At 36.0% G+C, this 16724-nt stretch overlaps 1 long non-coding RNA gene across 1 annotated transcript; it reads left to right on the forward strand.

Moving 5' to 3' along the window:
- The first annotated feature begins 10080 nt into the window (after positions 1-10080).
- On the forward strand, positions 10081-11024 carry LOC134668268 (uncharacterized). The gene is made up of 2 exons (XR_010098760.1): positions 10081-10516; positions 10640-11024. It is a non-coding gene; the product is annotated as an uncharacterized LOC134668268 (long non-coding RNA).
- The last annotated feature ends 5700 nt before the right edge of the window (positions 11025-16724 follow it).

Consider the following 16724-nt stretch of genomic DNA (forward strand, 5'->3'; position numbering starts at 1 on the left):
ATACTTTTATCTGTAACGTCTGAATTAATGTCTAATCTTTTTACAATTCAATTTATTTAATGTGAAAACGTTCGTAATCTTGAATCTTTTATGATTTAGATTTTATATTCATTGACTGATTAAAGTTAAAACTATTTTGAATCATAAATGTCACTTAAGATAAAATTTAATGCATATTTAATACTTTTCGTAGATTTTAGTATCTCGAGATTGATCAGAAAATCGCAAAAAAACTGCATGGAAACAGGCTTTAATAGAGATTTCGTGAATATGACTACATATTTTTATATAGAAATATATATTATGTCATGTAAAGCGTTGGTGTGCTTTTTAGTAAAATTTCATTTTGAATAAGTTGAGCACAAAATCTCTACTAAATATGGCATTGACATGAATATTTATACTAGGGTGTTGATTATTTCGTCGAAATTGAAATCTTCTATGTCTCACCCCCTTGTTCTATTTGTCTAAAAACAAAATGTGGATTTTTTTCAGAATTTTCAATTGCATTTTAGGGGTTGCTACCGATTTTTAAAAATTTGGACAAGATTTTTTTTTTTCTTTCGTTTTATTTTTATGAGACAGCGGGTCAGGGTGGGGAGAGGGATGTGCAGTTTAACATAAAATAATACCACTATTTTTTTAAAGCTTATTATGCGTGTTTTAGGCGTTCTAAATATTGTTTCTGCAATGCGCACTCCTAAAACAGGAATAAAAATAGCTTTTATATTCTTTGTTTTATTTTAGATATATTTAAGGTTGTTAGTTTTAATTTAGTATTATTTATAGATGTATTTAGTTCATAAGTTATTTATTTGTCTTTCTACTGTCTTCTTCCTATGAAATAAACTTTTTTAATATGTTAAAAAAAATATTTAAAATATATTATATGTATTAACTATACCTAGTATTGAATTACATATAAATAGCTTCCATAATTATACTTTGACTCACTGTTTCACCAAAAAAAAAACATTTATGAAGGATCCAAATTTTCGAAATTCGGTAGCGTGGGGTTTCACATTTGTTTTTTAGTGAAAGAGAACAATTTAAGGGGGTGAAACATAGAAAATTTCAATTTCGACGAAATAAGCAACACCCTAATTTATACTCATAATGTAATAAATGAAACTAATTAAGCCCAAAATATGTGTTAATTTATAACACATTTTCAAAGCTAAATGGCCTTCACCGAACATGTACGAGTATAATTCCGTACATTGACCTCTTTAACTATCTGTCTTTATTACTCACACGTAATATTACATTACTGTCGCATGTGAACGGTGTAGCAGCGCCCACACTGTTAACTGACAGTTCGTGAACCTTATTACAAAAGGCATAAGGTCCACCGATGGACAGTTAAGAGTGTGCTGCTGTTTTTACTGTAAGGTCAACGTAAAGTGATAGAAAACATAAACATATTTTTTTTCTTTGAAGAAATTATTGTCATCTGTCAATGAACACAACTTTGACAGGAATCAACTTGATCAAGAATGCTGCACAAATGCGTACGAGAGATATAAAAAGACAAAATATAATAGGGGAAACTGGGAATACTTGATTCTAGGGGAGAGATGACCCCTAAATATTTAATTATAAATAAATTTTAAAATAGCAATTCTAACTACATATAACTATTCTATCGTTGTCAAAATCAGAATTGGGAATTGATTACCTATGCTTTCATTATTTAGATGACCAAATCTTCGCTAGGACCAAATCTTCCCAGTCTCCCCTTACAGTCAGATCGTTTCTAATATATTCTTTATCACGTTTCGTATTAAACGCGCGAGTGCAATAGCGACATTATTTTGGCGAACAAGTGAGAGTATGTATAGTTCAATGTACGAAATTCTCTGTACTCTTCATAAACACTGCATATAACTTTAAGCACAACTCATCCTCCATTCAGATCGTCCCAAAAAGACCAATTTTCGGAGCAAAGCTTTTTATAACCTGTATAACGCGTTTAGGCGTACGGAACCAAATCTCTCAGGGACTTTTGGCTTTTATGGGTGCTGCTTTAATTTCCTATCATAGAAAGTAGAATAATATGCGTCTACCTATTTAATTACACAAACGGGTCTACCGCGATATAATTTCATTGTTTTTACCTTAAGTTCCGACGTCTTTCCTTTACCACAGCTGGTGCAATTGAGCTGAAACGTCGTCGGTAGACCCGTTTGTGTAATTAAATACGTGTACAAAACGCGAGAGTTTAAAGTGTTATAATATGCGTGTAGAAATGAAATACCTAATGTGGTTGCTCCTTTATGTCCACGCTCTTGCACAAAAGACGCGATAAAATTTTTCTGACCAGTAGAAATGTGTGGACGTGTCACTATAGCAGTAGGTATTAACTATAGAAATTTTAATCAATTTATGCTAGCATGGTTTTATGCTGGAAACGAAACTCCGGCACATCACATACGAGCTGATTTTAGTGCTCCGTACAACATTTTTCTCACGAGGCACTTAGGTATGGGATCACTTTGGTCTTGAAAATCGGTTGAATGCGTCTTTTATTCAGAAAATCGGTGCCTATGTTTCTTAACTAATAAATTAAGATATTCCGTTACCTGAAAAAATACTATATTTTCCATACAATAAGTCAGATGTCATGATTGTAGATGAACATAGAGTGATTTTGTTATGTCTGAACATAATCTTAGTTATATTAATTTTGATAATCTGACGGGTTAATGTTAATAATTGAGTATGTAGGTTATACTGAACAACTTTTACTATGGAGCCAACCCCTCATGCGTTTCCGAGGATTATATATCGACGTTTTTTATGGGACAGCAGTTTTTTATGGGACTTTTTTTCGTGATTTCGGTGTCGGCTCCATAGTAAAAGTTGTTCAGTATGGCCTACATATTTACCCCTCAGGCTCTGAATATCTGAAATATGTAACTCAGCTCGTGTGCGATGCGCATACTCGTATATGCTGCTTTAACTGACAGTCGTGTTTCAAAGACAGTATGGAGCAAATCATAAAGGAGCAAAAGGTCCGTTTACGTCTGTACATAAAATTGTTCAAAAATTGTAACGAGAAAATGTACCGACTACCGCACAGGACGAATCATAGTACTTAGGTACTTTAGTTATATTTTTGTGACTACTTTTTTATTGGTTTTATTTGAAAGACTATAAAATTAACAATATGTATATAATTCTATTTTATTAGTTTATGGTCAGGAATTAGATGATCAAAGGCACTTTAAGTTCATGTATGTATACGAGGATTTTATTTTTTATATTTATGTCAGATGCTGACATGGTTACGTCATTTATGATTTGAAAATTCTGAAGTGGTTTCTAGAGTCGGACCAAGCTAACTCTGCGTGACAGTTGCAATGACAAAGTGTAGCAATGTCATCGTTAATGTCAAATTTCTATGAAAATTGCAACGGCACGAACTCACTTCGATCTGTTCTAGTCGGTGCTAACGGACTCTATCCAGATGCAGAGATGTGACTTATTTGAAATACTTGTATTTAAAATGCAAATACAAAATGCAAAATACCTATTTTGTATTTTGTATTTAAATACCTTTTGAAGAAAACTATTTTGTATTTTATTTGAAATAGTTTTTGGGACCTATTTTCTATTTTCAAAATACAAAATACTTTATAGTGGGTAGGTAATGTAGGTAGGAGTTACAATCTCTTCTGATGTTACAGTTATAATCCTGGCAACTTTCTCATTCTTTTAACATGGAACTGTTGAATCTGCTGTTTAGTAACGTCGCACATGACCACAAGCGTAGCAAGTGGAATCTTGAGTGTTGCGAGAGTTTCAAGGCACGAGAGGAGAACAAACTTTTTGCCCTGGTGAAACACAAACGAGACGTTTTCATCACACTAACGAGAGGCATTATAATAGCTGTAAAACATTACAAATTAATGCTTTAACAGTTGGCCGTTAAAAACCATCATCCATACCTACATCCTACCGGTTAATATGAGCAAACAACTAGAAATTTGCACTTTAGATAGAGGATTGATTTCAAAGAATAAAGAGAGTCTTTTCAACTCGGATATTCCGAGTAATACTTTTTAATTCAGACTAGGTATTCACTACTCAGAGTACCTTTTATCGCAAAGTACCTATTTGTATTTTAAAAAAGTATTTTGAAAATACCTATTTCGTATTTTGTATTTCAATACAAATTCAAAAACTATTTTGTATTTTGCATTTGAAATAGTATTATCAAGGAAGTATTTGTATTTTGTATTTAAATACTTTTTATAAAGTATTTTTCACATCTCTGTCCAGATGCACTGTTACTATAGACGTAAACGAATCTAATAGTTTTATGTAAGTATTAATAATAGTTGACAAATATTTGATTATATAGCTCATGGCTGCATTAGATGTAGAAAAATAAAAGCATTTTAGAGATTAACGAAACACTGGATTCGGGAACATAGGTATTCCTATAAGTAGTATTTTTATAGAAACTATTTAACGTGTAACTCTCTAGATTAAGGAAGACTTACAAGATATATTAGAGGCCTTAAAAGGCATAGAACTGTATCTCATTCATATCCTTACATATTTGTAGATATCTTTAATATCATATCATATTCACAGATTGATGTAATCTTCAAATCTTAATGACTTCAAAAGTTACAATAAGTAGTGTGTTATTAAGTAATTGATGTGCGACATTTTTTTGTAATTACGAAAATCGTAAGCTTCTAGTCTAGATATTTTTTTACATTCGCAATGTTTTTTGTATCTGTACTTACATTTGAAACATTTATTTTATCTGTAGTGGTTTAAAAACTTGGACCCAACTATCCCTGAGGTTCGAAATAACTCTACATTACCCTATTACTATTACATTCTTTAAAGTGACCTATCAATCAAAAGGACTGTCCATAGTGTCCATATGAGTATTTTTTATTGTTATAAATCAGTAACCCGAATTTTGGAGGAACGCGAGTTTGTATAGACATTGTCGGTCTTCTTGTTTTGTGTTATTGAAGGACGAATTTTTATTTATTATAATACTAAAATATATCAATTTATATTAAATTCTGTCATGCTACAAAATACCGAATAATACAAAAAAAAAATATGCTTATGTAATCCCTCTCAGATTCCTTCTTATCTTGTATTCACGATTGACTAGCTTTTTAAATTATTCGACAGATCTGATTCAATAATGGAAACAAACAATTTCTCATTTTCTCCCTTCAATTTCCGATTTCCAAACAATATGTTTCTATTTAAAGAAATGAAAATCTGTCCACTGAGTATTTGTGTATTTAAATTTAATAAGTTAATGATATCGCTCCATTTTATTTATTCTAATTTTGCCAGCAGCCGGCTTTACTTTACGAAATTTAAACTAATAGGATCTGTGGGCGTTTTGTTTATGGGCGTCCCATAAAAATATTTGGGTAATTCATGAAGTTCAAAGAAAACAACATTATTAAATTATTTTTAACCATAACAAGTCTTGATTGCACATTATACCTACACTTGAAATATTTCGACTTTTCAAGCGCGATAAGCGACTGTAAAAGTGTAAAAATCCTTTACTTATCTAGACAACATACAACCCAAACCGTTAGACAAGCCATACTGAGGGTCTACTGCGAACCATGTTCGACGTGTTGCCTCTCTGTCGCACTTGCAAATTAGTACGTAAGTGTGACAGGAAGGCAACACGTCGAGGTGTTTAAAACTCACTCAGATGTTGTAGAGCTCCACTATTAAGAAAGGGTTTGTTCAAAGTCGGCCTGTGTTTTTTTTTAATAAACAAAAGGCCATGAATCGTTTATGATAAAACATATCTAAAAACCACCGCAAATAACCTGCTGTTGTATAAAAAACCGCTTTGCCCGTTTAAGAACTACGGTGCTACAGACAGACACAGATACACACATAGCACCTATTACAACCCGGGGTTTTTCAATCGAGGGTTAAAAATTAGCTTGAAGGCATTTCAAGATGCGAATGATCTCCCGGGCGAAGGCTAGACAGTGTGAAAGAACCAAACAAATTAATCATCATCATCATCATCATATCAGCCAGAGGACGTCCACTGCTGGACAATACTGGACATAGGCCTCCCCCAAAGAGTGCCACAATGACCGGTCTTGCGCCACCCGCATCCAGCGGACTCCCGTGACCTTTACCAGGTCGTCAGTCCACCTTGTGGGGGGTCTACCCACGCTGCGCCCTCCGGCACGTGGTCGCTACTCGAGAACCTGTCCGCCCCATGGCCATCGGTTCTACGACAAACAACTTCTTTTTCCTAGCGTTATCCCGGCATTTCGCCACGGCTCATGAGAGCCTAATCCCATGATTTGACGTAGGCACTAGTTTTTACGAAAGCGACTGCCATCTGACCTTCCAACCCAGAGGGTAAACGAAGCCTTATTGGAATTAGTCCGGTTTCCTCACGATGTTTTCCTTCACCGAAAAGCAACTGGTAAATATCAAATGATATTTCGTACATAAGTTCCGAAAAACTCATTGGTACCTACGAGCCGGGGTTTGAACCCGCGACAAACAACAAACAAACAAATTAATAGGATAGATGGATAGACAATGTGAAAGAACCAAACAAAACAAAAAAACCGGGCAAGTGCGAGTTGGACTCGCGCACGAAGGGTTCCGTACCATAAAGCAAAAAAAACCGGAAAAATATGCAAAAAGAAAACGGTCACCCATCCAAGTACTGACCACGCCCGACGTTGCTTAACTTTGGTCAAAAATCACGTTTGCTGTATGGGAGCCCCACTTAAATCTTTATCTTATTCTGTTTTTAGTATTTGTTGTTATAGCGGCAACAGAAATACATCATCTGTAAAAATTTCAACTGTCTAGCTATCACGGTTCGTGAGATACAGCCTGGTGACAGACAGACGGACGGACGGACGGACGGACAGCGAAGTCTTAGTAATAGGGTCCCGTTTTACCCTTTGGGTACGGAACCCTAATATTTTTTTCCTACATTAGGACTGTTTATTTTCGCTAAGTAGAACAAAGATGTTTTTGTAAGAACGGAGCTGTCACGTGGAGCGAGCTGCGAGCTGAAAGCGCGCCGTCACAACAATTATCATTAATCACTGAACCTAATTAATCAGGGTTACAAACTAATCCATATTCATGAAATTAGAAAGACGCTAATTCATCTTTAATATTGTAAAGAAATTACGTACCTTTGAATACATTATGTGATTCAACTTTTGGAAACAGGATTTAATGTTTATGGAACTTATATTTTTCATTTGGTTAGAGTTAAGGTGACGGTTCGCGCCGCGACAGAGACAAACGACCGAGACAGAGACTCTCGCGTCTCTGTCGCCTGTCTCTGTCTCGCTCGCGAACTGTCGCTTATATGTTGCCTACCGTCAAGTGACGGGCGCGGTCTCCGGTCGCGGTCTTCTGTCTCGGTCGCTTGTCTCTGTCGCGGACCGCCACCTTTAGACTAAGAAAATTCTGCAGCGATTATGATAGCCCACGCGGTGCAAGTGTTATTTTAAACGTCAAACTTCGATGAAATGATGACGTATAAATAACACTTGCTGATGTTTGATGTATGATCAAAATCGCTGCAGACTTTTTTAACTCTAAACCTTTTTTTTAAATAAATAAAACAGATATCAAAAACATGTCCACCTGCTCGTAGGCGAATTAATAGTAAATAACAAAGCATTATTCATTTTTCATGGCCTGAAAGTGGGTCATTGTTTATCTATGAAGTGTGCAGAAAGTGATACGTTTCTGTTCTAGGGCGTTTTATTTTCCTAGTACGTTTTTTATGTCTTCACTGTTTTACGATAAGCAATTAAAATTTGATTTTAAATTGATTTGTTGTATAATTTCCGTTCTGATATTTAACTCCGCATTCCATACAGTTGCCTCCAGAAACTCGCGAACTAAATTGACAGGTCAATGTGCACAAATGATACCACAGTTTGGCCAGTGTTGTTCATATCGATATTTTCAAAAAAGTTTGAATTAGAGAATGTCGGTATTTCCAAAATTGTGCAATTTTATAGTACCTAATAGAGACAAGGATATTGAATAAATATATTGTAATTAAATAAATATTTAATTATATTTATTTTGTTTTATTTGTTAGGAAAACTTACAGCTAGAGTTACAATTAAGTTGTAGGTGATAACATAGAAAAAGTGATTTTGGCTCAAAATACAAAAAAGGCCGGCCCAGACGGGGAAATATTTCGTATAATGTGATTAATTTCTCATTTAATTCGAGTGGTGTGGACGCAAAAATTAAATCGCCTCGGTATCCCTATGGCTTCGATTGTGAAGACCAGTCCCTAAACTGGACGTTTAAGTTGACAATTAGGTCAAGATCAAGCAAATCTTGTCAGTAGACAAAGGCGCGAAATTCAAATTTACTTTGAGACGATATCCCATCGCGTCTTCATTTTTCAAATTTGCCGCCTTTTTTACTGACAAGATCTGCTTGACCAAGTATAAATAATTATGGATCAATCTCATCTATCGGCCACATGTATAAAATTAAATCACCAATTTTAGATTTATGGCGACAACCGAGCTCTTGAAATAAAGAACGGCAAGTTGTTGCACACTAACATGACACTGAAATTTGTCAGTTTCTCAGCCGCACTTCCTGATTTGATTGGTAACGACACAATCTTACAATCGAATTAACCACTTTTCTCGTCACATTCATATTAATCGAAATCGTTTGTGACCCCTTTATAATTATGACATGGGTAGTAAGTGCAATATTTTACTTATCGATATCATTTTATCGACATATACCCGTGACTATTTTTTCTTTGCTATTCCTGGTATCATTTTATTTGTCAAACTCATGTCAATTTAGTTCGTGAGTTTATGGAGGCGACCTTAGGTACTTATACTTAGTGATGTTTTTTTACATAGGTACACATGTATTGTACTTTCCTCGTAATTAAAATGAAAAGTACTTAGGTTAGTAGAGTGTTTAAATCGGGTGAGGCATCATTTTGGTTAACAATCTACGACGAGCGCCGATGCATATGTTTTCGTCTATAGTCAGACCATTTTGTGAGGTTCTCGCGTATGTACAAAAATGATGTTTTAGTTTAAACATCACTAATATTCAATGCTTAATTTTATATGGTGATATTCTACACTAACTAGGTAAATCCAAATACAAGAAATACCGAATAACTTTTTTTTTATTTGACGGGTAGGGATATAACAGATGTGAAAAGGGCTATTACTAGGGGAAAGCAACACGGTTCTGCCAATGTACTAACCATTTTATTTCGAGCCCAATGCATGCAGCAGTACTGTAAGAGAGAACAATATGATTTGGACAACGTTAGTCAGCAATAATAGTCTCATGCAATTTTATTATACTATCAAAATAAACTAGATTAAATATTACTATTACGGTTCCCATTATTGAGTCATTTTATGTTCATGTGTAAAAATTAGAATAAACAAAATTGTTGTGTGCAACTAGACGAACTAATTTGCATCGGGGCTCGTATTTACCTTAGAATATCTCCTTGCATCGGACTACCCCTGCGCTTTATAGGTACATACGCATGTTAAGGTTTTAGGTACTTACCATAAATTATCTTATCTTTCAACCCTAATCTTCAACTGACACCTGATACCTTCAAAAAGCTTGACCTCTTTAAAGGGCATCGGCGACTAAAGGTCAGATCGAGATATCGAACTAACTTCGCTGTATAAACATAAGTATATAGGTCTTCACGGATAATTAAAAGTCGTTTTCTTTGGCTTTCACTTATTCTAAAGTTTAGTTGTTTTATTTTTAATGAAAACTATTTTAGGGGAGACTGTTGAAGTGCTTATTATGAACAGTAGGTAGACATATCGTTAGAAAATGTGTATTAAGGCTCCTCTTCACGTTGGGCCAACGCCAACGCCAACGAGGGACGCAGTCATGCGGTAGAATGAGATAGCAATATCACTTGCTCCCTCTAACGCATAAATGCGTCCCTGGTTGGCGTTGGCGTTGGCCCAACGTGAAGAGGAGCCTTTAAAATGCCGCTAGCTGGCGCGGGTGCACGACGGAGGGCCCGCACGTACAGTCGCCATCAGATATATGGGAGCGGCGAAGGCGCTCACAAATATCTGAACACGCCTCTATTGTGAGAGCGTTAGAGTTGCGTGTTCAGATATTGTGAACACCTTGGCCGCTCCGATATATCTGATGGCGATTGTACAAGGGTGCCATTGTAAGTAAAATCCGCCGCACACACGTCCGCGTTAGACAGCGTTTCTCATATAGGGACTATTTTTCCTTAACCTTTTGGACGCCAATGACCGATATATCCGCACCGGCCAAAGACTGATTAATCGATCACAGACCACAGAGCAACGTAGACCTACGTGGATATGCAAAGAGTTCAATTTCAATTTTGACACTTCGGTGACGTGGCGTCCGGGTGACTGCTTTTGTGTTTGACACGGCGTCGAAAAGGTTAACCCGGTCACAGCTAGCGGACGCCCTAACATGGCACATCCTTTGCGTTATCCTCTAGCCGCCCATTACGTCAAACCTTGCCAAGCAAAATGAAATATTATTTTGTTGACACAAAGTTCAAATTAGAATGGAACAGGAGACCTTTTTATAGGTCTCTGGGCGGCTAGAGGTTATGTATGTTATGGGGTTACTTCAACCAAAGAGCTCTTTTGATGTAGTTTATGTCCATTTAACAATAAATTAATAATTATATTGGGGACACTCTAAGGTACGACATCTAATAGGCGATGATATACATACCTACACTCTGATAAATACATACATTATCATATTTGAAACCCGTGACCATGAAATTAACCTATATTATTATATTACATCTAAATTTACCGTAACCTTATATCCGTAGTGTAGTTAGTAATTATTAGAAACGATATGATTTAGAGACAATTTTATTTATAAGTAAAAATATTATCATAATATAATTATATTAATTATGTAAAAATATAACGATGTCATTATTGTGATGGAGAAAATAAATAAATGTCTTTTTTTAACTGCTTTATTATTTTAAATACTTCCCCTCTATTTTATTGGGATAATACTTACCTACTAGGGAGATAAACCATTTTAAAACTGCGCGCCAAGTGTCAGCAACGCGCATGTAACACCCCTGTGGTTGCAAGCGTCCGTAGGCTACGATGACTGCTTACCATCAGGCGGGCCGTATGCTTGATTGCCACCGAAGTGGTATTTTTAAAAAAGCAAGTAGGTACTCGCACATTTAAAAAAGATCTTTTAATAATTTGCAGTGTTTGTGTGTGTAAATATTTTCCTAAAATTGGTCAAAATATTTTCTTAATTAATAGGTATACCTACAAGTACTAAATAAAAGTAGAAAACTTCAATAAGTCTAGTTCTCAATAAATTACAATTTTGAAGTTCGTTATTAGAAAGTTCGAAATAAATGTTCATAATTTATGAACAACGTCTTGTTCAAACATTTATTAATTTTGTAAAGAACTTATGTATTATAAAGACAAATAAAGTGTGCTCCAATCTGAGTTAATAAATAGTTCGTTTTTTTAGCATTAGAAATAAGGTACCTAAACAATCATGATGTGTCTTTAATTGAAAAACACATTTTAAAAATAAGTCACAGCAAATATGTAACAATTATGAATGTAATACGATCATTTATATTCTTCTGCTTTCATAAGTAATACTTACTGATTTTTAAAAAGAGTTTTTCAATTAAAAGACATGTCAAGATCGCTTACCTTCTTTCAAGTTCTTTCTAATGCTAAAAAAACGAACTATAAGTATAGGTTTGTAATTATGGTACAGTCGACATACCAAACCTACCAAAAATAGATAAGTGTATATAATATATACAGAACAATATTGCTGTTGTACTTATTATCTACTTTCAAACACGGACTGTCGAGAAATAAGATTAATTACTCTATTCGAAAAAGTATTCGACGCGACGGTGGCAGATACTTTTGGAGCGTTGTTTCATACGCTACTATTGATGCTGACTGTACATCGTAGTATGTGTAGAGCGTACACAAGATAGTGTATGTACAGTATATTAACATATGTCAAAGCCTGATCTCATTAGCCAACTTTCATACGTATTCTGATTTTAATAACAGGATGTGAATTCGTTCAGATCCATATTTAATCCAGATCTAATTCTTATGCTGTTATTAAAATCAGAATACGCCTGTTTAGTGTGTACTGAGATTTGCGTTCACGAACAGTTCTCAAGATAAACGGAATTAGAGCAAATTAGAGCAAGTTCGCGTCAAGGGAGCGAGTCATTATTGTGATCAAATTCCGAGGTGGCTTATTTGTGTTAGTTGGCCTACTGTAGTTGAGCCTGGCAGTACTTTGACATTGAAAAAAACCCGGATTCTTCGAATGTTAGAGAATACATAATAAAAAAATCTCAGATTCTTTGAGTCATTCAAAAAATAACTATAAAGTTAAGTAATAAAGACACAAGTTTTGATGAATATCCGAAAACCGATTTTGTTGTTACAAATTGACTAACACACCGACACAGCTATAACTGATATGATTCCAATATTATTCAAATATCGGTTTGAAGTCAGATGCACGTTCGAATTGGCGTGCGACTGAAAATTGCTTGCCTCTTACAACGGTTTCCCACTGTTACCATACTGCATGTAGTAATTTAACTGTGACGTTTACCCACGAGTTTATATTATTATCAACAGTGGGTAAAGTTGGAAATATGAGTTTGAGTTGTATTTTGTTAGGAGTTGCCGCAAGTTTAGCTGAGTAAAGGATCTTCAACACCGCCAGTATTTGGGGGAAACTACTGCAGATTGTGTGGGAGTTATATTGGTCTTAATGTATCATGTTTTACTCGAAACTTGTTATTCAAGTAATCCAAGGTTATTCAAGAAAAGCATAAAACATGTAAGTAGGGAAAATAAACAGTTAGAGATATTTTAAGATTATTATAATGTACTTATTTACCGTTTACCCAGGTATTGGCTGCTTTATTTATAAATGTTGCTATGTATTTTTCATATGTATAATTAAAAAAATTTGAATTTTGTATTTATGTTATTATAATGTATGTACGTTAAATATTAATTTAAATGATAAAACCTACTAAGAACAAAACTAATGCATAAATAAAGTAGGACTTTTCTGATACGGTTTCTTTTGTTCCGAGCAAATCATTGTTTTCCATCGTATTTTCTCGGAAACGTTCGTATTTGTCATGCTAATTCAGTCAACGTCAGTACACTTTTTGTACCGAGACTGACGGAAATGGGCGTTTTCAGAAATAAAATAAATATTGAAAACCTGATTCTTTCACATCTGGACGTTCTTGGGCTCATTCTACTCAGAATCGACAGCATTCTCCATCGATCCCACCATTAAAAAAAAACCGGGCAAGTGCGAGTCGGACTCGCGCACGAAGGGTTCCGTACCATAATGCAAAAAAAAAGCAAAAAGAAAACGGTCACCCATCCAAGTACTGACCACTCCCGACGTTGCTTAACTTTGGTCAAAAATCACGTTTGTTGTATGGGAGCCCCATTTAAATCTTTATTTTATTCTGTTTTTAGTATTTGTTGTTATAGCGGCAACAGAAATACATCATCTGTGAAAATTTCAACTGTCTAGCTATCACGGTTCGTGAGATACAGCCTGGTGACAGACGGACGGACGGACGGACAGCGAAGTCTTAGTAATAGGGTCCCGTTTTACCCTTTGGGTACGGTTATTTTATCATCAGAATTTAATATGCTAGTGATTCTGAGTTGAAAGAACCCAAAAACACCGGGATCTGTGAGAATCGGGTTTTCGGTATTTATTTCTGAAAACGCCCAAATAGCAAGTCACGTTCGTACGTTTCCGTGAAAATACAATGGAAAACAATTAATACACTATATCTGTACTTATGTTCCTCATACCTCACCTTGCCTATACATAATATGAGAACGTATACTATAACGTACTCATATTATCATACGTACGTACCACATACTAGACGAACCTACCTTCTCGATGATTGATCGCATGCAAACACTTGGAGCCCGGAGTGAGTTGTACCGCTTCGATATTGCTAATATCCACGATATAACATCTTTACGCAATATTACAGCTAATGTACTGTGGAATGAAGTGTCGTCTGCGGTATTTCTGGCTGGACCGATACGACCTTCTTTTATAGGACAATTTTACACAGATCGACCTAGTCCCACAGTAAGCTCAATAACGCTACGTCTTACGTAGGCGAACAACGCGCGAACGCGGCGCGGCGCGGCGCGGCGAAATCAATCCTTTGATGCCCATAGAAGTGTCCTACGTAAGCGATCTCGTTGCGAACGCGGTGCGGCGCGATTTGCATGCGAATGTCAGGCGGCGCGGCGCGGCGCGGCGCGGCGGCGGCCGCTTTCGCCGCGCCGCGCCGCGCCGCGTTCGCGCGTTGTTCGCCTACGTAAGACGTAGCGTAAGGCTTGTGTTGTGGGTCTTAACTTATCTTATTGTTTTCGGGGGCCCTTGCGGATACACTTCGACCCATAGGGATCTTTTGTGCAGTTACCCCCTAGAGAAGACCCGTCAGCTACTCAAGAGCTTTTCCCACCATATCCATGTGTCGGATGATGGAGCTTATGGGTAGCGTTTTAAAAACATTGATTGTGTTGTGGGTACTAGACGACGATATATATAATATACTCATAATAAATTACTTATATACATAGAAAACATTCATAACTCAGGAACAAATGGATGGTGTTTAGCAAAAATGTGTCAACCCACATTCATTTCGCAATAAAATGTCAACTTTAAGCATCATTGTTTGGAGTTGACATCTTATTGCGTAATTAATATGGGTTGACACATTATTGCTAAACACCATCCAAATATTTGTGATAAATACACAAATAAATGCCCTTACCAGGATTCGAATCCAGGACCTCCTGCTTCGTAGGCAGGGTCACTACTCACTACCAGCTAGGCTAGGAGGCCGTTACAAACCTTCAAGAAAAGAGCTTACTCCCATTATAAATGCCGGCAATGTACGTACAGCCCCTCTGGTCTTGCTGGTGTCCATCAACACCATCTGGTGCCATCAGGCGGTCCGTCTGCCCGTTTGCTTCCTATATCATTATACAAGTGCGAGTCGGACTCGCCCACCGAGGGTTCCGTACTTTTTAGTATTTGTTGTAGCGGCAACAGAAATACATCATCTGTGAAAATTTCAACTATCTGACTATCACGGTTCATGAACCGTGATAGTCAGATAGTTGAAATTTTCACAGATTCAGCCTGGTGACAGACGGACGGGCGGACAGCGGAGTCTTAGTAATAAGGTCACGTTTTACCCTTTGGGTACAGAACCCTAAAAATACGGTAAACATTACCGCTTACTACGGTACGCTTATTTCCTGCCTATTTGATCAGAATTCCAAGACATTTTTGAGGCATAATAAATAAAATAAAGTTAAAAACTTCAAAGTTTTTGTGGATAATTTTAGTAGAATGTCTCTCAGTCTACAAAAACGAATCTATTGACTTCAATTCATCAATATCAGTTCAGACTTCAGTTTCATATGTGTACCTACTACGGTAATAAAACACATCACAAGCTTACAATACGTAGATCGACTCCTAAAATCCCGTAGGTACCTAGTCGTGTAAAAACTTACAGTTGACGATTAGATTTATCAAGTCATCGCGTAGGTACCAAACTAGGTAAGTATCCGTTGGAAAAAGCAAGTCAAAACAACCACGCATCATAAATACATTATCCAAGTTCAAGGATATTCGGAAAGTTCAATTCGAAAGTGATTGCTAAAGAAGTTAGAATGTTAATATTTAATAGCTTAAGGCAATGAGATTGTGTTTATTATTACGGCCCCGACACTATCATGGATACTGACATTACTTTGACGGAATGACGTTTTTAGTGATAGTGTAGGGAGTGTAATGAAGGAATGACGGTAAGTAATGAAGTTTATTTTAATAATTTCCGTCAGTATTGGAGTTATGTCAAAGTAATGATACTAGAAATGACATTATACTGACAGTGAATTGGTTAGAATGATGGAATCAGAAATGACAGAAAGAATGATGGACGATAATGAAGTTATTAAACATTTTTAATATTTTTGAAGAAATGTCAAAATAATGACATTATACTGATAGTGAGTGGAGCGCACCACTCTAATCCCTCATTCCGTCATTTAAAGTACTTTAGAAGAAGGTTTTATACTAACAAGAGTCATTACTGGCATTTAAATCAATAAGTGAAGTATACCTACTCTATTATCATTGCTCTAAAGTTTATTTTCACTTGACTCTTAAGAAAAAAGGAAAACATGCAGAATACGATGCACAAAGAAAATCTCTGTCCCTTTCTAAAAGTTTCCATACATGAAATAAAAATTAAATACCTTTTATTTTATGTTGTTTACAACAATTTAATTATATTTTTACCGGGAAACGCGAAAATCTAAATTTAGTTATCTGCCTCTTTATCGTTCGAATATGCAAAAGTGAGGATGATGATGATGAAAAGTGATAGAGAGGTTAGATAACGAAATTCGTGTTTCACGGTAGACCCCCAGAATGTGATGGATTGTGGTAGTGGCGCCCCCTATGCAGAGTTTCGAGTAATATTCCCTATTCAGGGAAATAGAAATAATATTACGCAATACTCTGCGTAGGGGGCGCCTCTAGCACATACTGAGGGCTTACCGCGT

This window comes from Cydia fagiglandana, chromosome 10, assembly GCF_963556715.1.
Source record: "Cydia fagiglandana chromosome 10, ilCydFagi1.1, whole genome shotgun sequence".
NCBI lineage: Eukaryota > Metazoa > Arthropoda > Insecta > Lepidoptera > Tortricidae > Cydia > Cydia fagiglandana.